The following is a 25,052-nucleotide window of genomic DNA, read 5'->3' as shown; positions in this document are numbered from 1 at the left end:
TAGGAACTCGCCTTCGAGAAGTCTGTCATAGGAAAGCATCACGCTCATGAATAATTAAGTGAAATGTCTTTTCATTGGATAAGAACATGGAGTCTCTTGAATCATTATGAGACACCTACATCGGCTTGTAGATTTTGAACCTAAAAAATCGCCATCGAGTTGTTTCAAATCTGTGTACATTTCTTTGTTCTGATGAACACTGAGAAAAATATTTGGGAGCATGCTTATAACCAAACAGTTCTTGGCCACCATTGACTACCATAGTAGGAAAAATTACAATAGTATTCAAAAGTGCCCCAGAACTGTTTGCTTTCCATACAGTCTTCAAAATATATATATTTTTTGTGTTCAACAGAACAAGGAAATGTATACATATTTGGAATTAAATGAAGAGATCATTTAAATTTTTCATTTAAAATATCCAACCCACTCATAGTTTAAATGATTGACTTTTTCACAGAATAAATGACCTGCCCATTACAGGAAGTCCATTAATTTCGATTCCTCCAGGCATGTTGTTTTCTATTCTATGACTGTTGAGATTACTTTGACAGACACTGCCATCCTTTCCGTTATTGTTACACCCTGTAATTTACCTTTGTGCCAACATACACACCTTGCCCTATCACAGTTGAGCCCTATCCAACGGTACACCAACACTCCCTCTGACACCCATAAATTAAGGGACCTAGAGCCACACTGCAAAAAAGTGAGGGAGTGAGTTAGACTAAAATCCCAAGGGACTCGTGTCCACGTAAGGAGGATGGAAAATTTTTGAAGCATTCAGTCTGCATTGCTCAGCAGTTACCCCAGCAATAATACGCTGTCTCAGCTCAACCGGAGCATGCTCAATGGCATCTCAAATGCCTTGTTGATCACTAACGGCTTCTGTGGGACAATTAAAAATCTCTTCGGTGCTCACAACGATGGGGCTCCGTGTAAAAAAGCAACAGAGGTAGGGTCAGAGGCCCCGTGGAGATGTCTATTGGAAAGTTATTAAACAAACCAGATTTGTAGGGATAGGGCATATCATCTGCTAAGTGCCAGACCTCGGGAGACATGGCTATGGTTGATGGTTGTCGGAGCGGGGCAAATCAGCATATTGTATCCTTGAAGCATGGTTGGGGGATTGTAATGCTAAGAGGATTCAGAGGGATTTGGCTAGATTGGCATGATTGGATTTTACCTTGTGCCGATTGATATATTCAATACTGTCAAGCATATAGAACCAATAGACTATATTTGTATCAGTGGCTGTAGGAGCATGGTGGGTAATACACTTCACATAACACATAGCTGCACAAGGTTCCTTATCATAAATTGGTCCGTATGTCATCTTGGCTATGACTGTCCATAAATCCTTGCTGTCATCTTCACTCTGTTCTTAGGATACAAACCATGCATGAAACAGATGTACTACTTAAAGGGATAGTTCACCCAAGAATACAAAATTCTGTCATTTATTCACCCTCTTGTCATTTCAAACCTGAATGAATTCCTCTCTTCTGCAGAACACAAAAGAAGATATTTTGAAGATTGTTGGTAACTGAACCCATTCACTTCTATTGTATGTGCACAAAACCAATGCAAGTCAATGGGTAACGCCGTTGCTCAGATGCCGACATTCTTTAAAATATCTTATTTTGTGTTCTGCAGAAGAAAGAAAGTTATACAGGTTTGAAATGACAAGAGTAATATAATAAATGACAGAATGTTCATTATTGGGTGGACTAATTATTGTTATTAAATATGAAGAATAATGATAACTTTATCCTGTGTTTTATTCACTATTCATTTGCTCTGTGTTTACGTTGCAGTTTCTTCAATTACAAGATAGTTTTTGTAAGCTTTTATTTAAGCATAAAACTGCAAGGGAAAGCCTCTGGGTTTATGTGTATTTGATGATTTTATAAAATACAGGCTGAACTCTCACAGCACCTCAAGAGTTTGCGTAAAGTTTTGACATAAAACAAGGCTCCATATGCTGAAAACATTACAGACACAACAGAGCAATGCTTATTCTCTTTGAAGCGTGCAGCACATGCAGACTATATATTAAAATTAAACCTCATTTTAATAATCACACTAGGCCACATTGCGATTGGAGTTTGATTAATTGTGCTGCCTGTTCTTTTGATTCATTTTCTCTAAAATGAAATTTCTTACAGTTCTTCCTTATACTCCTTTACAGTTAATTCCATTTTTATGACTTCGTTTTTTGTATCCATTATGTCTTCTTTTTTCTGTCCTTTAAAAATTGCTATCCCAATCTCAAGTTGTCCGCTCCTACAGTCCCTTACTTTGAAACCAAGGTGTGCTATGATATATTAGAGGGAATGCTTGATGAGACCTTGCCAAACCTTTCGCTTTTCCTGTTTGAACTTTACCCCTAGGAGAGGTAGGAAAATATTTGCCTCACTCCATTGATGTTTACATAAGCCGATTCAAACTCTTAAGTTGTTTGTCATTGTTGGTTTTGTGTGCAGATCTCAGCTACCTTATGGCTAGTGGCCAGCTGCCCTGCGCCCACTGAGAAAAGTTGTGAGCCAGAGGGTTTGATCAGGTGGGCTCTACCACCTAAACAGAACAAAAACAGCAATAAGTCACAACTAAAGAAAGAAGTATTTCTTTATTTAAGTTTGCGTGCAGTCAGTCATATACTGTAGGTTAAAAATGTCAGATTACATGCAAACATGCAGCAGTTTTATCAAACATTAATACTTGAACGCAGTGATATTTCATCACAAACTATTACTAGATACAGAGAAGTAACTCCTGTCCATGTGAAATTAAAATCTGGGCATATTTGTGCCATTTCTCAAAAGCTCATGATCATGGATTGTTTATCATCTGTTGGTGGCTTACATCGGCACATGAATCGAATGCAAGTTTGGTTCAGAGCCACAGAAGCAAACCTCACATGACGTTGATGTCACAGAGCGTAGACGTGTCACATTTTATGTTTATTTTTTACATATCTCACTTCGATCTGTTTGAACAGTGCAGAAAAGTTTAGGCAGGTAGTAACCTTTTCACTTTATCGTGCAGGCGAGTTGTTTAGCAAAAACACCTTGTCTTTATGCCTTTAATTTTCCTGCTTTAACTCTTCAAATGCAGTTTAGACACCATAAAGTTATCAGCTCCAGCCTGTGCCAGAGAGTGTAATGCAGGGAAGATCCTGTTCAGAGAGATAATCTGATCAGTGGATTTGTCAATTTAATTTTTCTCTAATCCTCATAGTGTTGTAGCACAAGCACAGGTTGTCTTAATTGGGATCAAGAGTTGGATTGCCGCTCATGCTAACTGAAATGTACCTTGGTTTTATAAGAGAGATACACGGAAACGTTTAATAGACATTGATCTCACAGTCATGTTGAGTAAGACCATTATTCTTGCTTGTCTTAAACTGATATATGGGTCATTAAACGAAATCATTGAAACATCATGGCTAGGGCTATGTTCAAAATATCGATACGGCGATACATCGTCATGAGCTCCTGACGATGCGCATCGATACATCTGCCTCCGGATCGATTCTGCTCTACTTTTCAAATTAGCCAATTATTATGCAAAAAATATTGTGTAACAATTATTAGTGTTGTAAAGATCTGATCGGAGTTTATCCGTGTTCCTTACGGATCGCCCCTCACGATTCTATATGCTTGTGACCCGCGGATTAACTGCAAAGTTTCACCATCATAAAGTGAAAGTTTAAGAGCGCGCTCGCTTACCTTCACTCTCCATCCGTGAGCACAGTATACATGAAAGCGCATTCTCGCATCATTCACTTAAACGGTTGCGTTTAAGGCAAAGTGTATAGTTAGTGTCGTGTAGGCACTAATTCAACACACGCATGACACAGCACTGCTTCTGCTTTATCCACCATAAAACTAGGCCTATTGCACTAGCTTAAAATCAATGAAACTTCCACCGCTGGAGGGATGTAGGGATGTAGTACTCATAATACAGTAACGCGTTTGAAATGACGTGGAAGAGCCACAGTAAATGTGCGCGTAATAGAAAGTGAAGATCAAAGACCTGCTTAAATCTTATATCTAGAAATTTAACATCTAGAAATCCATCATATATTTTAATTCAACACAATTCTTTTTTAAATTAAATCTATTTACTCTGACTGCACGTTTTATGCATATATTCATTACATTACATTTACGCATTTGGCAGACACTTTTATGCGAAGCGAGTTACATTGCACTGTACTATATGTATTTTGTTTCTGACTATATGTAATCCCCTGGGATCGAACCCATGACCTTGGCATTGATAGCGCCATGCTCTTACCTTTGAGCCACAGGAAATATTCAAATTTATTCATTATACATATTGTCTATTTGTAAAACACATGCATACATATGATGTAGCCTAGAAACCATGTTTTAGAAACAAGGGTCTCTGTATAATAAGGACTTGATTTTTTGCAACTTTATACTCATTCTCAAAGCTACTTTATGCAATGATTTGTCAGATTTACTGATTAGTAGTTATTAATGGCAATTTTATAAAAGAAAAATGTATATTTTGCTCTAAATCTGGCATATGAGAAATGAAATAAAAAATTGACCCGTATCGGGATACGTATCGCATCGTGGCCTTGTATCGGGATGTGTATCGTGAAGTCTAATCATGGCAGTAATGATTTTAAATATTAAACATGTAGTAACACAAAAATCTTTATAATAAACAGTGTTTCCCCTAGGTTTACGGCTTTGGGGGGGAGGGGATGGGGAGTGCGGTCTCTATATTTTCTTTGCGGCGGAGGTCCGGACAATACTTTTTTAATAAATAATATTTAATCAGTAGAGCCCAGTCGAATATGTATATAAAAAGTTAGCATCTAACGTATTATCAGGCCATTTATTTTATATTCTGATAGCCACAGTATGTATTAGTGCTGTGTATTGGCAAGTGCCTCCCGATATGATACATATCACGATAGATGGGTCACGATACAATATATTGCTATGATACGATACACATTTGCAATATATTGCAATACTTTAAATAAAAAATGTAAAAAGTAGAGATAGAAATACAACATGCTGTGCACCATCGGGGGTTTTCTGTAAGGATAAGTGTAAAAACATCCCTTACCTCTGCAGAGTGGCCATGATGTGCGATGCATGGACCTTTAGATCAGAGGTTTGGGTTCTCAAACTGTGGATTGCGTTCCTCAAGTGGGTAGCACAGGGGAATAAGGTGGCTCACGCAAGTCACTTGGCTGTTGTGGTGCATTACAGTTAAAACACTGAACATGGGCAGTATTTCACATCCGTGAAAGCACAATAAATGTCATTGTTACTTTTCTTAATAAACTTTCTGTCTAATACACTACAGTAGCCAAGTGACTTGTGTCATGACTTGCGAAGCCTACAAACAGCAGTATTTTATATAACTCATTACTCCATTACTTATTTTGAAAACCAAAGCACACCCACACATCAGCTCTGAGAGCTCGAAGCGTTCTTATATTATTAATATCTTTCATGTTAAATGTAGATACAAGACTTTATATACATGTAATCTGTCACAAACCTATAAAGCAAACAGTAAACTGACTGGCAGCTAAAAATACTTTATTACTGCTGCATTTTCGTTTACTTAAGCGTTACAGTAAAAGTGTCCATTTATTTACCTGCTCTTGGTGTCTGCAGGTCTTCATATGTGATGTGGGAGAAGCAGCGCTCACAGAGCGGAAAGGGTTCAAATGAAGTGCGTTTGGTGCTAAATAAAGATATTAGAAGATATCGGCAAAATACAATCAACTTAAATGTCCCTGAGTGCGCATGATGTGTACAGCTCAGTTAGACGCACTGCTCAATTTAAACTACAGAAATAGTCTGATGTTTTGAATGATGTTTTCATTATGTCTCGTGGTCCGGATGGAACGAAGCCAAATTGGGTGAAAACCTGTCATCCGGTGGTGACTGAACTTTTGCTGCTTGTCAGGTGCAGGGCGTGCATCTTTTCTGTACTTAGACTCGGAGCAGGAGAGCGAATTTTGCCATTTTAACCACCCTGGGAGTGTTTAAAAACACAAATATTTTGATCTGCTTTTCAGATGGATGACACGACATATTTTCAAACACGCACTCTGTCCGCTGGTGGGAGTGTGCTGTGAGGGTACCTGTGTATGTGCGCGCACATGTCTGGAACGATCTCCCTCTTGCCACAAGATCAGCAGATTGTCTTTTGGTCTTTAAGAATCGGCTAAAAACACATATCTTCCGTCAACATATGACCCTTTAGTACAGTCTTCTACTTCTTTTCTACTTTCCTACCCCCCCCCAAAAAAGGCTTTGTATACTCTGGTAGGCTAACTGAGACCAGTTTCACTGCACTTATGCATTGTTGTTCTTTTGTTGCACAAATTGCTTCTATTGTTTTCCCCTACTTTGTAAGTCGCTTTGGATAAAATGTAAATGTGTGTGTGCGTGCGCATATTGGGTGGATCTCGATACGGAGAGCAGAGGAGAATTGTAAACGCGCGACCATGTAGAAACAGAAATGGCATGCCGGCGTGTAAATAAGATAAATAACATAATGCTATTTAGTTTGTTTAATAAAGAACAAGGAATAGACTAGTTCTATAGGAAAGATGATCTGGTTCTCTTGTGATCTGGTGCTATATAGAAAATAAAATTAACTTGACCTTCAAGGGAGGCGGGGGGTGCCGTTGGAGGGGCGGGGCGCCCCCCTAAGGTAATGGTAGGGGAAACACTGATAAAAATAATTATGTTCTCTACCTTCCTTAAAGAATAATTTTAACATAGGAATGAGTTAATTTCCTATTTTATTTCATTTTCTTCTGAAAATCTCATTACCATACACGTCCAGCTATGTCTGAGTAGCTACATGAATAAAATTAAAAGGTTTTGAAAAAAGTAATTGGATATTCTACTAGATGTTCTCAATTGATAAAGAAAGAAAAAAAGAAATTGACAGAATATTTATGTATAATACAAATAAAGCAATAGTGGGGAAAAGTGTCCATGACTGATGTTCTCATTCTTCTCAACATTTTAAGGTTGATTTTGTTTGAAGTAACACATCTACCAGTGCCTTCCAAAAGGCTACCAGGTTAGATTTCTTTTTATTTCTCTCAGATAAAAAATTGATAAAAAGATTTTAAAAAACTGTTTACAAGACTATATTGGTTATTATTACATTTTAATTAAAAAAAATTCATTAATGTCTTAATTGCCGAAGGTATGATTTCTAAAAGTTGCTTAGACATCATGGCTTCTCTCTTTTATTTTATTTTTTGCAAAACATGCTATGAAATGGACATGTTTAGGCTGTTATAGTAATGTGATTTTTTTGTCAAATTTAGAAAAAATCTAAAGTGTTGGAGTTTTAAAATTAAAGTGTCTAAACATTACAGACCTTGTTTGTAGATGCAAGTATATTTTAAAAGAGTATGTTTGACATCTTAAAAGCCAAGATTTCGTGAGAATTATATGATGATATGCTGATAAGAAATTACATAGCTGATTTAGTTTTTAATGCCTTAAACGTAGCCAAAAGATTTGCCGAACTGGCATGTGATAAAGAAACTAAGGTTAATTTATTAGGCTTTCAAATGTATTCACCTTGCCTTGGCTGAGATTTGCAGGAATAATGAATACTGATAGCATGTCAGAGAACAGAAGAAGAAAGTAGCTGACTAACCACAGTAGAGAAACAAGGACAGGACAGACAGCAGCAGTATGTGGTTTATTTTGCTGAGGTCCAGATATCGAGTGAACTGGCCTCTTTAGTGATCCACTGACATGCATGGTAATAAGCATGCTTAGTGACAGACGTTGCAGTCGCTGCTCACTTGAGTTTGGTGCGAATGGATGTTTCGGTAATTCTGCGATTTGCACGGTTTATTGGTGCGATCAGAGCGCCTTTTGTGAGCATAAAGAATCGCGCGTAAACAGGCTTTTCGGGATGGCAAAACAGAATTTCAGGGCTGCGAGAATGCCCTCGGGAGACAATCACAAAGAAGCTTTGCAATGTTTTGGGATGCCTGTGGCCTACCGCACAGCAAGCACTTTGTGTTCTTCTGACATTACCGCATTTATTTGAGATCAATCGCCACTATTAATTCACCTAGCAGCTTTTTCTGTGCGGTTTGGGTGATGCATTAGTATTCTTCTGTATACCTTCCGTGTGGGTCCAAATGTGCACGGTAGCTGGAAACATAGCGTGACATAAAGCGGGTTCTAGCAGGAGGCATCGGGCGAGAGAGGTATCATTTGTCTGAATGAATCACCTCATCTCCTCCTCTCATGCCGCACACCCAGCGATTTTTATAGCGTCATGTAATTGGCCACTCTGTTTCCCATCTGTTGCCTGCTTGCATTCCTTGTCATATTCCCTCTGCTGTCCTGCCTACCCTCGGCACCGGCGGCACAAGGGAGTTTTGTGATTTGCCAAACAAGAAGGATCAAATAGAATTCATAAAAGTCGATAAACATCCGCCAGCCTTTTCATTATCTTTGCATCTCCTTTCTACAAGTTAGAGGTGTGGGTGCCATTTATTTCCATGGAGAAGCTCTCTTCGCTCTTGATGAGAACTTTTTCATTTCACGTTCTTGCCCTCGGCGATGGATCAGACTGGCGGGGTTACTTGCATCTGAGATCTCCTCCACAATTCATCACTCTTGTTTTTTGTTACATTTTTCCTCCAGACAAAGAGTTGTGGTCCATTACATACGTGCCCGTGAGAAATACCCGTTTGGTTCCAACCCACAGCCAATTTTGTTTGGTTTCTTTCGGATTATTTTTCGTTACGGTTAGAATTTAGGATGTACAGTTCTATGTTGGGTATAATCTTACGGTTTGCAGCTTGTTTTCAGTGTCGAAACTAGCATTGCTCAGGCCAAGATTTTCCACACAAAAGCTTATTGTTGGTGATCTCTGATTTATTGTCTTAGAGCAATGCTGTCGTAGGGTAGGCTCCTACACTTACTGTAGTGCACAGAGGCCTCTTTCACCCTATACAGTGTTGTCGGATTTACCAGTCTTGATGTGATCTTTGAGCTCTTCGTTTTAAGCTTTTCAAGCTATGGGTTTGAGAAATGCAAACAGATTTTATATTCTGTACACAGATGTCAATGACTCAACGGGGTGATGTTGATGACAGGTTTGTTTATGCTACGCATTCAAGAAAACAATGTGAAAGATTGCTTGACGTAAAAGGCTGAAAATATGACAGATTCGAAACTGCAGGTTTCTTTGATGTTTTTTGGAAGGATTTTCGAACGCTAGATGGGTCAGTTGAGTTTAGGCTGTGTATATTGTCATGAACAGTGGGGGAAAAGAACCCAATCGCAGGCAGGCGGGGATGAAGGGGTTAACAGAAGTTCATTTTTACAAAATAATAACAGAACACAAAACAAAAACCCACGATGGGGGCAAAACACAGGAACAAGAAAATCACACAAGTAACAGGGACGTAAACTGATTAAACACTAGACTCACATAAACTTAGACAAGGATTAAACTAAACTAACACTTACTACAAAGGACGAAACAGGAACAGGTGATACAGCTGTACATGACACGAGTACATACACATGCAATGACCGACACAGGACAATGAAACATGAGGGTATTATATAGGGAAGACAGACAAAGGATAACGACACGGGGCAGGTGTGGGTAATTAAACACTCAGGGGAAAGATAATGAGGAAACGAGATGGCGGGAACAGAGACAAGACACTGGAGAGAACTTATATTATTGTCAAAAGGACAACAATATGTTTCTCTCCACACATAACCAAAGGCTTTGTCATGACTCTGCTACAGGACCAAGAAAAACATGACAAAATGAAGCAGAGCCATGACATATATGACTATATACATTTATCTGTGTCTATATATATATATACTGTATATATGTGTGTGTGTTAGGCTTGTGCCGGTGTTCGGTAATACTGGTTTACCACGGTAGTGAAAATGCACGGTAGTGTTATTGCGGGCACGTCAAATCACAGTGAAGAAAAATGTGCCTTATCTTTTCGTTTGACAGGATAAAATAACACTCCGTTTATGCTGCTTTAGCGTCATACGCACGCGCAGTCGCGCGCTCTGATGTAAACGGCCTGGATAACCCTCACTTGGAGAAGAATGGAGGAAGGCGGAGCGCTGCCGACCTAAGGTGAACTAGCTTTCCTGTGGCTTAGTGGTTAGAGCATACTAGCAATGCCAACGTCATGGGTTCTATCCCAGGGGATTGCACATATTCAGAAACAAAATGTATAATACAATGCAATGTAAGTCGCTTTGGATAATTTTGACGGACAGGCTCGTAAAAAATCATAATCTATTTTTACCCGTCCCTATGGTGCAAGGTGACATTAGGTGGTAATTAGCATGTTTGTGACGTCATTGCGACGTACATGCGTTCTTTGAACTTACTGTATTTTAATACCCAATAAAGCCAAAGTCGTTTATATATTTAATGTTTCTGTTGTCAGACCTAAAATACTAATTACAGACAAATGTTCATATGTCCAGTCAGCAACAATGACAGGTGCTTGTACACGCGGTTTTGTAATCATTCATTTATTCACTTACAAGTAACTTTAAGCTGCTTTAAGATACTTTTTTCCCACTCACTGAAAGTTAAGGTTTATCCAAAATGACGCTAGTCGCTATCGCTCTCTGAAGGAAAAAAGTCTGTAAACACCGCACCACTGGTTTGTGCGCGCATGTGTGTGTATGAGAGCACGCAACGAGAGGGTCTGATGACTGACAGATACACGCTTTGCAGAATCAGATCCAGAAACAACGTTAGAGATCGCTGTGATATTATAAAAAGTGCAAAGAGATTTTCAGTTCGTTTTGAAACTGTGGCGAAACAAATTAGACGATGGTGGGCCGTCATAGTCGTCTTGTTTATACACGCCCTGGCTCCGCACCACGAGTCTCTGCTGATCCCGCGTGGGTTTTCGTTTCCCGAATGGACGAGGCGTTTATGAGTAATGAATGGGAAACGTGCTTGTCCCTTCCCCTGCGATCACGTTCTGATGAAAGGAAATGATTGGATGCTACTTGACAAAACGGGGAATTACAAACTGCCCTCATTACAATCCGTCAAAATGAGCCATCAGATTTTTTCGTCACTGGTATAAAAAATCTGTCATTGACGGAGAATTTTCGGTTAACGCGAACTCTGGTTATGTCACGCCACTTCTCATAATTACGTGTTTCTGAATACCACATAGAAACAAATAGCCGAAAAAGTTGCATGGATTATATTATATTGCCATTTGCATTCCTGACAGTTGAAGAGTTAGCTTGGTCCGCTAGCTATTATGTTTTATCATATTTAATTAAACACCTGACAAATTATCAATAAGCTGTACTTGATTTATTTCTTATTATTGGTTGATATTTGAAAAAGCTATTAAACTTGTTTTTGACACTATAACACTGATATTGGCTTATGTTTTTGACCTGTTTTTGTAATGCATTTCATCACCGTGACACTACCGTCAAACCGTAGTAAAAGCTTCATCAATTACGCCACATAAAAATGTACTACCGGCACAAGCCTATAGTGTGTGTTTGAGTACACACATATTTTTTGATATTTTGTAGACAAAAATTCAATCCTGTATTAGAAAAATCGATCCCTGCTCTTTTTGTTTTAAATCATGCTAGTCATGTCCAGTTTATTAGTAACATTGCACTTAGAACGTTTCAGTTTATGAGGCGTCTTATTGCCCGGCCCAGTTTCTGTGCCCAGCTCCTGGAGTGCTAACCAGCTGTTTTCTGGTTTCCTACCTACTGGCACCTACACTTGACATGTGTCTTGATTCAGATTCAGCTTTTCTGTTGGATGTTTACACTTGGCCACATAAATGAGTCAACTCGAAACTGATCTTTTATCCGATCTAATCCGACACTGTTACTCTGCCAAATACAACAGTTCACCTCCATGTTGATACTGCGGGTGGTAAAAAGTTGTTTCTTTTCATGGCCGGTAATGTTTGAGTGCTATGGTTGGTCCTTCCATGTGTCCATGAGACACATTGAAGACTATTTCTTGTACTAGTAAGTACTGTAGTAATGTAGTCTTGTTCACACGTTTTTATTACTTTCCTTTACTGCTCTTGCTTACAATAAATGGTATTTCATATGGCAAATGGGTTGCTTTTTTATACAGATGTGTGATTAGGTGCTTAATCAAGCTACATTTCAAAAAGAAGTCTAGCACTCCGTCTGTGCCTCATTTTATTAAAAACATCCTGAGTGATTACGAGTATCACATAAGCCTGAATGAGGTGGTAGAGCGGTAGTGATCCTTCAGCTCCGCTCCGTCTGTACCCGCCTCTTCAGCTCAGTATGACCACCCTCAGCCAACTGCCTTCAAATCAATATAACCATCTCCAAATTAGCTTGAGTCTCTGCCCAGAACCGACTGAAAACCATCTGTCAGACAGATTCTCCGAAACACACAAGAACACTCCCTAAAATCTGTCTCTACGGCATAACCAATTGCCGGTTTGCTTCAGTCTTTCTTGATCACTGAATAGGTCCGGTTTCTCCGCCAGCCAAATTACACTTGCACACATGCGGCAATTTGGTGCAGAATGGTAAGGGCCTAATGATGCTGAAAACTCATCACCCTCGTCATGAAAAGTCTTGCGTGTAGAGCGGAGTGTGAAGATGTGCAAGCACCATCAGGACCAACTTCGAGTGAACTTCCACAGGGTCATGTCTGGCACGAGGTCTGCGGTACTAATTGCACTCCCACAACATTTATCTTTATAATTCTGTCATTTATGTGGTGAAAATTGCATTTAGGATTTTCAAAACGATCTGTTGGGTAGAAGGAGTTTATTCAGAATTGTTGCTATATAGAGTTCCACTCATTTAAGAAAATCGTAGGATCTGGCTGCTTGATTGTGTGAGCTCATTTTATGCTAAAATGCTGGGTTAGTTTCAACCAAGCATTGGGACAAAAAGGGACAAACTCAACCACTGGGTTAAAAATGAACCTATGCTGGGTTGTTTTAACCCTTTGTTGGGTCAAATATAAACATTTTCTGGGTTCATTTAAGCCAACAGTTAGGTTTGTCCCTTTTTGACCCAACGCTTGGTTGCAAACAACCCATAATGTGTAAGCCACATATTCGAAGACCTGTGTTGCTGCCATTGTGATATTTGAAGAAAGTCTCATAAATATCATATTGCTGCTGTCCTCTCTAAATCATTTTTCGTCATTTTAATTTTTTGCTATAAACCATTATGATTAGTTACTGTACCTTTATGTTTGTCACTGGGTTTTGCAGATATCTAACCAATACAACATATTAAAAAGTGCTTATCAACGAATTGGCGTCGCATAACATAATCATTTAAAAACTACAGTGTTTTTTCCATTTCCTGAAAAACAGTGAATTTGGACATTCAAGGTTTTGTAAGGACAGCAACAATGTATAACATTTCAAACAGTCTTAAGGTTTTTAAAGTTTACCCAGTCCAGTGTTCTGTATTTTTATAATAGATTTTCCTTGTCAGGCAAATTATATCACCTGTGGGTTGAAAGTCTTTTGGGTACATGCCAATAATGTCATTTAATAAACACACCATCGATCTTTTCTTTTGCAAATTGGATTATCTACTCATTATATCATTATATAAATGATGTCGCCTCTATCCGATAACCGGTGTGCATGCTTTGTAATTTAACAAACATATTAGCACCTAGCTGAATCCTACAAAGAACGGGGCGTTCTTTGTAGGATTCAGCTAGGTGCTAATATGTTTGTTAAATTCCCCCCTCTTTTAATCACCGGTGCTTCCAAGACAAAATCCGTAACCCTATTCAGGGCTCGACATTAGCCCTTGTCCGCTTGTCCGGGACAAGTGAATGTTTTGTATGGGCAAGTGAGAGAGAATTTTACTTGCCCGACCGGACAAGTAACTTGAAAAAAATAACAACAAGAGTGCATATAGGTAGAATAATAAGAATATATGCATTAGACAGAGCTGCGTATTTGTGTGAAGTGCGTTTGTCGTGGTTGTGCTTGTTTGTGTGTGACAATAATCAATGGTGCACTGCACTGAGTCCATGTAACTACATGCGGACGCGGAATCCTGTTATTTAAATGTCATCTGGCTGTTCTGCATGTCTGAGTGAATTATGTGCACAGTTTAACATACAACACAAGTGATGGCCGAGGATTTATCTGCGTCTGCACTGTATGAGGATATGAACACATGAACTTCATCTCCAGAGTTGCTAGTTTATTTTACTAGCATTTTACTCTTTGAGTGAAGCTATCGACAAACACACAAAAACTCAAGCGTCTTCCCGAAGACCCGTCAAAATAAAACTCCCGTTAAATTGAACACTCAGTTTAAAAATGGATAAATACTGTATACTATAGTAAAGTTCAAAGACACTTTAGTATCTAAGAATTTTACTGCAGTTTACTATAGTAAATACTATAGTATACTACAGTAATTATGTGGACAAATATACCACTTTTGTACAGTAAAAAATGAAAAACACAGAACTTGGAAAAATTCAAACAAATGTAGGTAAACTAAAAATTATATGGCCCTAATTTATCCATCTGTATCTAACATTAATGTCATTTATCAGTTACCTGCCTATTCAGGATGAACTGCACTTGCATATTTTTTTTAATGACAACAGACGATTTATACTTGTGCTACTACTGTTTTGCCTGTGCTACCAAAATTTAAACCTCTGTAGCACCAGTGCCATGTGCAAAAAAAGTTAATACAGCATTAACACTAATAATAATTACTGCTGGCCTATAACCAAATTCAGGCGGCCAAAATGCTTAGAAAAAAACTTGACCAATCTAAATCCAAAACAATTATATATTTTTTTATCTTCGGACAAGTAATATTTGTACTCGGACAAGTGAATGACAAATTTACTTGTCCTAAGGACAACCACATGACAATGCTTAATGTCAAGCCCTGCTATTCTTCTTTTTGAGTGCATTGTCCTTCGACCATTTGTATAACGGACATGACCGATACCTCAAATCTTTTGGTTTTTTGAGGAGAAGTGCTTGTAACTTCTGAGTGGTTGACCTACGATGTTCACCTAGCACATGTACAAAGAAGCCAAAGAAATCCAGTAGACTTAACATTAAAAAGGAAACAGAGGGATCAATATAGAGAAATAGCTATTCAGTAACACCATAGCACTTTCCTAGCCACACCCTAGCAACCAGCCAGAAAACCCTAGCAACACAGCATGTCAAAAAATGGATACACTGTAAAACATTTTAAGTTGGTTAGACTTAGAAACGAAAGTTCAACCTGCTGCCTTAGGAACGTGAGTTAACTGAACTTATACATATTCTTTGTTTCAACTTAAAGAGATATGTTTTACATTGTGTTTAACTGATGATCATTTGTCGTTTTAACTTGTAAATCTGAGTTAAAATAACTTGCTTTTTCATTATCAACTACAGAAAACTCTTTTTTTTGTTGTTAAATTTAAATTTCCCATCTTATTTAAATTAATTTTCATATTGACTAATGTTATTCACACAATCAACTTACAACTTTAGTCCAAAAATTTACCATTTATTTTAACAAGCATATTATGCAGATTTTAACATTGGCTTGAAAATGCATTTCAACATACAAACAAATTCTAAAAACATCAATTTTTAAATATTACATGAGTTCTTCAATGTTTAGTTGGGAGAAAGATAAAGAGTAAGTTGAATAAAAAGAAGTTAGGGAACCAGAAATGGACTGTGTACAACACAAGTTGTCAAATACGTAAAAAAGCTAAAGTTGTACTTTATGAACCAGTTCACATACCTTTTTGACATATGAATGGTTCAAACAATACTTGTCCATTTATTACGCTGAACATTAACATAGTAAAATCGTTCTTAGTTGCAATAAAAACAGATATATTCAATGCTAACAAAACATCAACAGTGCAAAACAATCAGACAGTTTTCATTTAAGTAAGCAAAATTACAAATTAATCTAACAAAGCCAAGTAACTAAAGCTGTCAGATATACCAGCATTTAAATGTCCTTTTCAGAACACGCCTATACAAGTCAGCACACCATCTCCATCCAGTTAAAGGAATAGTTTACTTAAATATGAAAATTCTGTTATAACTGATTCACCCTCAAGTCATCCTAGGTGTGTATGACTTCCATTCCTCACGCATATCCATCAACAGCATTATAAAACAATAACTCTGTTACACTAAAGAATGGATATCATATACACCTAGCATGACATGAAAGTAAGACAAATATGACAGAATTTTCATATTTAAGTAAACTATTCCTTTAAGGCTTGGCACCAGTCTATAAAGGATACCTCAGCAGTTTATTTCTAAGTCCGTGTATCCGAGCTGAACAGTGGTCAGGTTTAATCTTCATGACAACCTTCTGCAGGAATTCAAACGAGTATTTCATATTGGAGGTTTAGGCAGTAGCAAAAGCAGTGAGCACATCTCTGAAGTTATAAAGAACAATCGTCTCCTCCACCACCACGGCTGGACTGCAGCAAACCTGTAGTGACTATTCTATTGAACTTTGCACTTATCTGAAATAGACACATAAGACAGCAAATTGGTAATGAGGTAATTGAATAATGAAAACAGCAAATTTGAGGCACAGTAAGTACAATTGAAAATTATTCTGAAATTCAGAGCAAATACTGTCATCAGAATATACTTAAAATACAATACAGTTTATTTATGTATCACATTTAAAAAACATGTTACCTGTCTCTGATCACATAATGCAGGCCACCTGTCCATGACTACAGAGATGAGTGGCTCATCACCTATGATTTTCTTTCTTCGTTGAAAAAAAAGAGACAATGTACAGTGAGAAAAGAACTACACAATCTACAGCAAATGTATTAAAATTATAGCATTAGGCAAACAGTACATTAACAACACCTTATTGTAACGTGAACGTCCTCGAGGTGTCGAGCAGCTTTCCTTCAACAGGGTAACTTTATGCAACCAGGGGGATGTAGTTGCGCCACCACAGTTACCGCGGGGTCTCTTTTGATAAACTCATAACACCTTCGATGCTCCAAGAAGCCAGCTGTGAACACTGAACAGTTCGATAATAAAAATATGTTTCCATCCACAAAATAGATCTCGAGTAACGTTACTTTCCCAAAATCTGGTAACGTTAGTCCACCTGTGTGTCCAACTGAGAGCCCCATAAAAACTACACTACATAACCCATTTACTTAACGTTACTTTGATATATAAAAATAGACGTGCATGCCCCTGAATATTTAACGTTAGCCTTGATAGTGCAGCCAGCTATCTTAATTTACGTTCCCTGACACACACTGAAAATCAAAATATTTATTTAATGCAAACTATGCCATAACGTTACTATGCATTTAAAATCTGTATACGCCCTCACTAACTACATTATCCGATATAGACCCGTGGATTAGGTTTTCAGGCCGTGACGCCGTCGCACTCGCAGAGCATCGTCAAAGTGCTAAACTTTCTTTTAACATTATAAAAATGTCTTTTATATATAATAAATCATAACACCATTGAATCAAGACAAAAATGATAACTTACCTCTTTGCCGCCGTATATAACATGTATTAATGACAATTCAGCTGCTGAGCAGCACTAGTGGTGCCTGAGGTAACTGAACTTTCCGGGGTCTTTTAGAAAACAAACACCCCACCCCCTCCTTCTAATTTATAACTTACAGAAGTGAGTTGAATGAGTGTTGACTACCCAGAGACAAATCATAAGTAGTTCAGACAACTTGTAAATTTAAGTCTTGAGTTTTTAAAAACGTATAAACTTAAGTTTAATATATAAAACTTGTCATGATTATTGGAATTAAATAGAAATTGTTAGTAGACATAACTTAATGATGCTATAATGTTTTACAGTGCATGGACTCTTACCCTACTGCATTGTATAAAGGTCAATTTTAACATTGTGATGGCTAGTTTTTCATATCTATTAGAATGATCATCTGCAAAAAGCTGTGCCAACTTCTATAATGTGCATGTAAGCTTGTGGTTGCCTCTCTTCTACTAACAGACTCATTTTATCTGCCTGCTCTTGTTTCTCAAGCATTTCATTTTCTTCCTGTGTGGGTTGTGTGCTCAGAGGCATAATATTGTTGTCATTTGTCAAACAAGACACTATTGATCTATTCAATTTATGCAACACTCAGATGCAGATTTGTATACATTTTGACCTCATATACCTAGAAGCCGTAACCCCGGGCAGCTGATCGAGTTACTTTAGGATGCTTTACATACAAATGGTCCTACAGTACATAAATTGCAGCAGTCCTACTGGTGTAACCTGAGGTTAAACACCTTGTTTAATGGGACAATAATGAAAGGACGGGGATTAAATATCAACACACAGCTTTTTAACATGTTTAAGTCATTGTGCCACACAACCATCAATGTCAACAGCTTTCTTGGACACAAAATTGAGTAGAGAAACAAATGTTTTCAGAAGTGTGAATGCATACAGTAATGTATTATGTACTACTTAAATAGACTGTCATCTTATTGAGGTAAGACCTTCTAATTCAATGCTAGCGGCTTTCTAACATGCTTCTGAAAGGTGACCTGGTGCCACAAGAATTATCTTCCTTTGTTTTCGCATTTTGTTTCATCAATACATTTAGATTTAACCACTCGCTATCATGGATTTTCTTTGAAAAACTGCTGTACGAATGCCAAACCCCCAGCAAAAAAACAGTTTAACATCTAGCCTTACCACAGGATGAATATGGAACAAATTGGTGAATGTGGCCTGAGGAGAAACCGCATTTAGCTGACTTCCAGCTTTGCTTTTTCCAAAAAGACAAGAGCTTCTCAATCTCATCAACATTTCATTAAAACCGACTTACTTCAACAACGAACATCACTTAATATTCACATGCTCAGCTAGCAGCACCATGTATTGTCGTTTGTCTCTATGAATGCATGCCGCCATGTATAAATTACCCGATGCTCTAAATTTTTACAGTCAGCAGATTTATAAGCAAGGTTACATCTTGTCTATACCGTGAATTCAACTTTAATTCAGTAACACAGACCAATCATACCAATTATTTGAGGACTTATCGACCTGAGGAAATGTGATGATAGCTTTATTGACTATAATGGGAGCAATTTGCTTTTGACGCATCAGTGTGTTAGTCAATTAAATAAGTGAAGCGTAAGGGTGCACGTGTGCCTGTACTTTCATGTTACTGGAATTATATATGCCTTCAAATACCCTAGGGCTATCGTTCCACGGTGCTCCAGTTCACCTTCCCATAATGCTTATAGTGGAAACCTGCAGTCCCAATGACTGCTCACACATCCTTATTATCTACTATGCAAATTACCCCAACCTCCGTGGTTTAACTCCTCATCTGCACTGCCTGCAGGGCTCTAAGTGATGGCACGGCACCTCTTTCACACCGTCTGTAGTTAGAGAGTGTTTGCAAATTTATGCTGTGCGTAAAATATATCGCACATTTGCAGTACTGAATTGGTTCATAGCCATTAGACATTCATTTGCCGGACTCAGAGGAAAAGTTCACCCAAAAATGAAATTTCTGTCATTATTTGCTCCTCCTTATGTTATTCCAAATCCGATTTTTTTTCTTCCGTGAATCACAAAAGGCTTTTTTCCATGTATTTATAAGGGACATGTTGTTCATGAGACTCGTGCTCTATATTTTAAGTTTTCTTGTGTAAGTAACAGCCTGAAATTCGAGTCATTATTCAGTGATCATTTTCCCCTCCAGTGAACTGTCAAACTTCGCAATCATTGAGTCAGTAAGAGCTGAATCGGTCTGGTTCATAAATGAATCATTCAGACTGGTTTCGTGAACTAGTTCAACCAAGGCAATTCATTAAAACAATCCAACTCAAAAGAACATTTTGTTCAGGAGTTTGGACAGTTTTACTTTTATCATTACGAATAGAGCTTAAGCAGATTAAAAAGTCTTTATGAGTGGAGCAACAGTATTTTTGACCATGTGTATGCCTTTATATATTTTAGACAGATTTTGTACAGAACAGCCAGTCTGTCACTGTTAGCGATTGACAGCTCTAGTCCTGAAAAAAGGTTTTATTTCGTGGGACAGAAAGAGGAAACGCGTATGTGTTTGGAACAATAATGGGGTGAGTAAATAATAAATACATTTGAATTGTGGAGTGCATGATTTCTTGAAGATTTCCTTCCTTTAAACGTGCATTTGTTGTGCAAACATTTGTGATGGTGTCTGTGGGAAGAAGAGAGGAAGAAACAAGACTTATTTCCAAACAAGGTTTTGTTTCAGACTATTTCAGTCCACCCTGCACTTTTCTCTCTTTCTACTTCCTTTTTCTTTGGCTCATCTGTGTAGGACCTCAGAAACACACTGAAACTTGTGCCGCATACACGCTTTGCAGTCTTACTTAAAATCTGTATATAGTACAATTCTCATTGTGTTGTTGTAAGGCACAGTCATACATCTTGAATTGTTTTTCTCACCAATGGTCAAAAAACTGTGTTTAATTCTTAAGAATCGGCCAATAATCGGTATCGATTAAAGCAATTTTTCACACGGATGGCTATTGGCCGTTTTAAAACAGCTGATGATCAGGGTCAATATATCCTGTCCATCAAAAGGGGACAGGAAAATGCAATGAATTTGTGCTCTGACTGAAAACATTAAAGGGATACACCACCAAAAAATTACAATTGTTCCAAACCTGTATAAATGTGTCTTTTCTGTTGAACCCAAAGAAAGATATTTGTAAATGTTAGCAACTGACAATTCTGGGACATCATTGACTACCATAGTAGAAATATTGCATCATTCTTTTTGTTCTGTTGAACAGAAAAGATATTTTGAGGAATTTAAGAGAGCAAACAGTTCTAGTTGCTAACAACTAACAAAGAAATGTATTGAGGTTTGGAACAGAGGGTGAGTAAATGATTTTTGGGTGGAGTATCCCTTTAAGAAGCATCACCAGTTTGTTCAATATAATTTGTCATTATATGAATTAGTAACATTCAGAAAGTTACTAAATATTAAATTTTATAATTGAATTTTAATATGAATTAAATCTTCAAAATCAGCATCGGCAGATTCCACTATGAATAATATGTGAATATTGGTATCGGTAGAAAAACGTAATATCTGTGCATCTCTGCTGTGCTGTCGTGACCCAAGTCAAGCTAACTGTATGCTAAATACGAAACTAAAGAGCAATCGTAAAAGCAAAATTCAGCATTAGCTCAATAAGGCCAAGATCTCTTGTTATGCCCATATACACTTCTCAATGAAGGCATATGTTTGTTAAGCATGTGTGTTCGCAATGTGCTGGTGCAGCAGTATTATAGGTCTGCCAACACCGCCCACCGCTTTTGACCCCTCCAGGAGACGCATTCATCCAGAAATGCCCATCTGTGCTTCTACCTTCTCCAGTGAGATCCGTGTGCATGCGTTTATACCTAGCAGCTCCACACACATTGACAGTGCAAACACACTGCAGGGGTGTTTCGGTGTCCCTCCGTCCCGTCCCCCGTACGCTTGTATGAAAGGTACTAGTCTGCAGCGCCTGCACAGTTTGAGGATAAACAGATTACAGTGGTGCCCATCACATCCTCGCTGACACTTTACCTTTGGTTTCACCTTTGATCTCCAACACTGCTGACTTACTGCAGTAAAAGGCTCTGCTCAGCAGTCAGTGCTTCTAATGAGTTTGATGACATTTGCTTTGGTTAGTGCATGTGCGCTAAACATTGCCGCCTCAAAGGCGAGAACCGCAGATCGCAGGGCTTATGGAAGCTTATTCGCACTGATTTTGTGTCACAAGAGTTTTTGTCACAACAAGATTTGAAAGCAAAACAATGCATCACAAATAAGTGGCCTTACCTTCATGCATCTGTGCAAACATATTTAAAGTGATAGTTCACCCAAAAATGAAAATTCATCATTTATTCACCCTTTGGTATGAATGGTTTATGTGCAAAAAATCATGAGATGTGAATCGCAGCAGGCACGACTTGCTACATTTCTTGTGCAAAGAATTTGTCATCCCAAACTGTATGAGCAAACAGAGCGCCGGACGACATCCTGGCGACTGACTGGGATGCCAATGACCAAACCCCTCATAAATCATTCGGATTGGACTTTGTGGAGACAGCAGCCACATATCTCCCCTTCACCACAGTCAGAATTCCAATGTCTGCCGCTGAAATATTAAGCACCAGCATCTCGTAGGTGCACTAGCTCTGGCAGAGAGCATTTAATAAAACATAACTAGCCTCTATATCTAATATCTCTAGCATAGGATTTGGCATCAACTCTCCCAGCTTTGGGTGTTTTGCAATGAAGTAAGAATTATTTTCACATCCCCACTGTGAAAATGGTTTTGCCTTATTTGCCATGTTGTATCTAAATTATTATTTTCATTTATACATTTAAGTTTGTGTTTACATTTATGCATTTGACAGATACTTTTTCCAATGCAACAGTGCATTTAAAGGATTCCTTAAATGTAAACTTTGTGGCATTACAGTCATTTTTGTGTGTTTCATAAGCATTGAAGCCAGATATTCTACCATTTCTGCTACTTGATCTCTTTAAAGGTGTTTATACAGCATGTGTGTGTATGTATGTCATTGCTTTGGAACTGAGCCTTGCTTAATGGGTTTCTGTTACAGCTGATGGCACCATCCATCCTAAGTTCTGTTGCCACGGCAGCAGGGGAGAGTGGGTGTCGCTGTTTTGAGCCCTCAGCATCAGCACCCGTTTGTGATTGAAACAGCGGGCATCTCATACGCACCCTTCCCCTCAAAACTTTTACGGTTTTACTTTATGCGGTAACTTGTCACTTACCCAGATGCTCTTTCCGGTCCTCCATGAATACCCTTGAGGAGAAGACAAATTACCCCTGTCTAAGAGTTCTTTTTTTGCTGACTCTAAAAAAAAACGAGAGAATATTTACTGTGTGTCAGTGATGTGAATTTTTGTGTGTGTGTGTGTGTGTGTGTTACAGGAGGAGAGAGAACCGTCCGCATGTGTCACAGCTAAGCATATTTACGGGACGCATAGTCTGGTAAGTGGGATCTGCATACACATTTTGGTTGCTTGTTTTACTGCGATAAATATTTGTCAACCAGAACACAAATTAAAAGTTGTTTTGAAGAATGTTGGTAACCGAATGTTGGTTACCCATTGACTTGCATTGGTTTAGTGTCTATATAGAAGTAAATGGGTACCGCCGTTGTTTGGTTACCAACATTCTTGGTGTTCTGCTGAGGAAAGAAAGTCATACAGGTTTGAAATCACAAGAAGATGACAGAGTTTTCATTTTAGTGTGAACTATCACTTTAATCCATATTAAAGATGCATGTTTGTATGTGTACATCTGCTGAAGTATTTTTTTGTGTCCACATATATTCTTTCTACACACTTTGCAGCGAGTGTGCGTATTACAGGTCTGGCAGCATTGAACATGAGGCCGTGTTTGGTAATGTTTCTCTCTCAGTGAGTGAATGTTGTCCTCCATGTGGGTTGTGAAAGTACTGAGTGAGTCTGGCCTGTTACTGCTGTCTCTGTCCAGACTCAAAGCTGCTCAGTGAAGGAGAATCCCAGCACAGACATCCCCCCCCACCCTCTTAAACGTGTCTCAAGCATCTTTCAGCAAGCCAACTAGAGCATGACAGGAGCCTCTCAGCCTCATTCTCCCTAAACCCCCTGAAAACACTCTTCCTCTCTTTTTCTCGCTCTCTTTTTCTGCATTCCCTCCATCTGACGCCACAGTCAGGGGGCAAATGTGTCACATCTCATAGCTCAAGAGTTTCATTATTCGCCTTTCCTAAAGATAGACACTCAGGATGTGGCTCTTCGTTTTTTTCCTGTTTAAAATGACAGACATCATCAAGTCTAATGTTTCACCTGCATGTCTCTGTAACATTCTTACGGGCTTTTCTTTTAGCGCTAAGCAGAGTTGCTAGGAAAAGTTGGAACCTACTAAATTCATAAGACCTCACCTGCAGGACTTCATGTAGATCGTAAAGCAGAACTGGGATTAGGAAATGTCTTGAAATTTATACATCCTTAGACACGAACATACTAACATGACAACTTCCACCTAGAGAACTCGTAATTCTGGTCTAAATTTGCTACATCCTCTATTTCAGTTTCCTCTTTCATGCCAGCATGATAGATGGCAATGGCAAGTGTTAATATTGTTTAATTGATTGAGACGTGTGATGTGCAATGTGATGATGTCTGTTAAATGACTAAATGTGATGATTGTGTCTCATGATAAATAACCAGTAAATTACTGTTAAGAGATCTTGTGTGTGTACGTAAAGAGATCTAACAGCGTTTTGGGGGACTGGCTATAAGTAAGGTGATATCGTCATCCACTGGCCTGACATGCGTTTTTAGTCGTTTTTGTGGATCTTTGTAAACGCAGATTCTTTTGACAGCAGTGTTATGTGTATGTGAAACTTTTCTAAAACGCAAAGGACGAACGTTTCTGTTTTCACTACATCGGTATCATGTAAACGGGGCCTGGAAAACTAATGTGAGACTAGATTTTCTGAAATTAGAAATCTTGTAGGTCTCTTTGAGCAATACTTTGTATGTAAAGATCACACCTGAGAACAGAAGAATCACTTCTACATTTATTTTCAAAACATTATCTCAAAAAAAGCTCTGTAATGGCAGCTTGGAGGTGTGTGCTGTGCATATACAGTAATAAGGCTGTCAGATACTATTCTGTCTGACAAACTGTCACACAAGGTTCTAATTTACTTCATTTTAATTTATTACATTTACACTGTTGGATGCAAGCAACACAGAAAGTCAAAAAAGCAGCTAGACTTCTATCATGTTTCACCTTTTTACTTTATGAAAAGGAGCAACACACACACGCACACACAGGCTTTGGTTGACTATCCCCGTGGGGACAGTCCATAGGCGTAATGTTTTTATACAGTACAAACTGTATATTCTATCCCATATCCCTAACCCAACCCCTAAACCTAAAGATCA

At 38.3% G+C, this 25,052-nt stretch overlaps 1 protein-coding gene across 4 annotated transcripts in view; it reads left to right on the top strand.

The window, feature by feature from the left end:
- fut8a (fucosyltransferase 8a (alpha (1,6) fucosyltransferase)) overlaps positions 1-25,052 on the top strand; it is an 82,458-nt gene that overhangs the window by 5,832 nt on the left and 51,574 nt on the right. The window contains exons 1-2 of one of the 4 annotated variants that reach the window (XM_057344496.1): positions 10,149-10,170; positions 23,044-23,103. The exons of 1 other annotated variant lie outside the window; for it this stretch is intronic. The gene's annotated coding sequence lies outside the window, so the exon portion shown is untranslated. Of the gene's footprint in view, positions 1-10,148; positions 10,171-12,557; positions 12,749-23,043; positions 23,104-25,052 lie in introns of those variants that run through there. 2 more of the 4 variants (XM_057344495.1, XM_057344494.1) reach the window with 2 other exon arrangements.

The sequence above is a fragment of the Triplophysa rosa genome, linkage group LG10, assembly GCF_024868665.1.
Source record: "Triplophysa rosa linkage group LG10, Trosa_1v2, whole genome shotgun sequence".
Taxonomy (NCBI): Eukaryota; Metazoa; Chordata; class Actinopteri; order Cypriniformes; family Nemacheilidae; genus Triplophysa; species Triplophysa rosa.
Note: the sequence above shows the minus strand (reverse complement) of the source record. Positions and strands in the feature narration are given on the sequence as shown.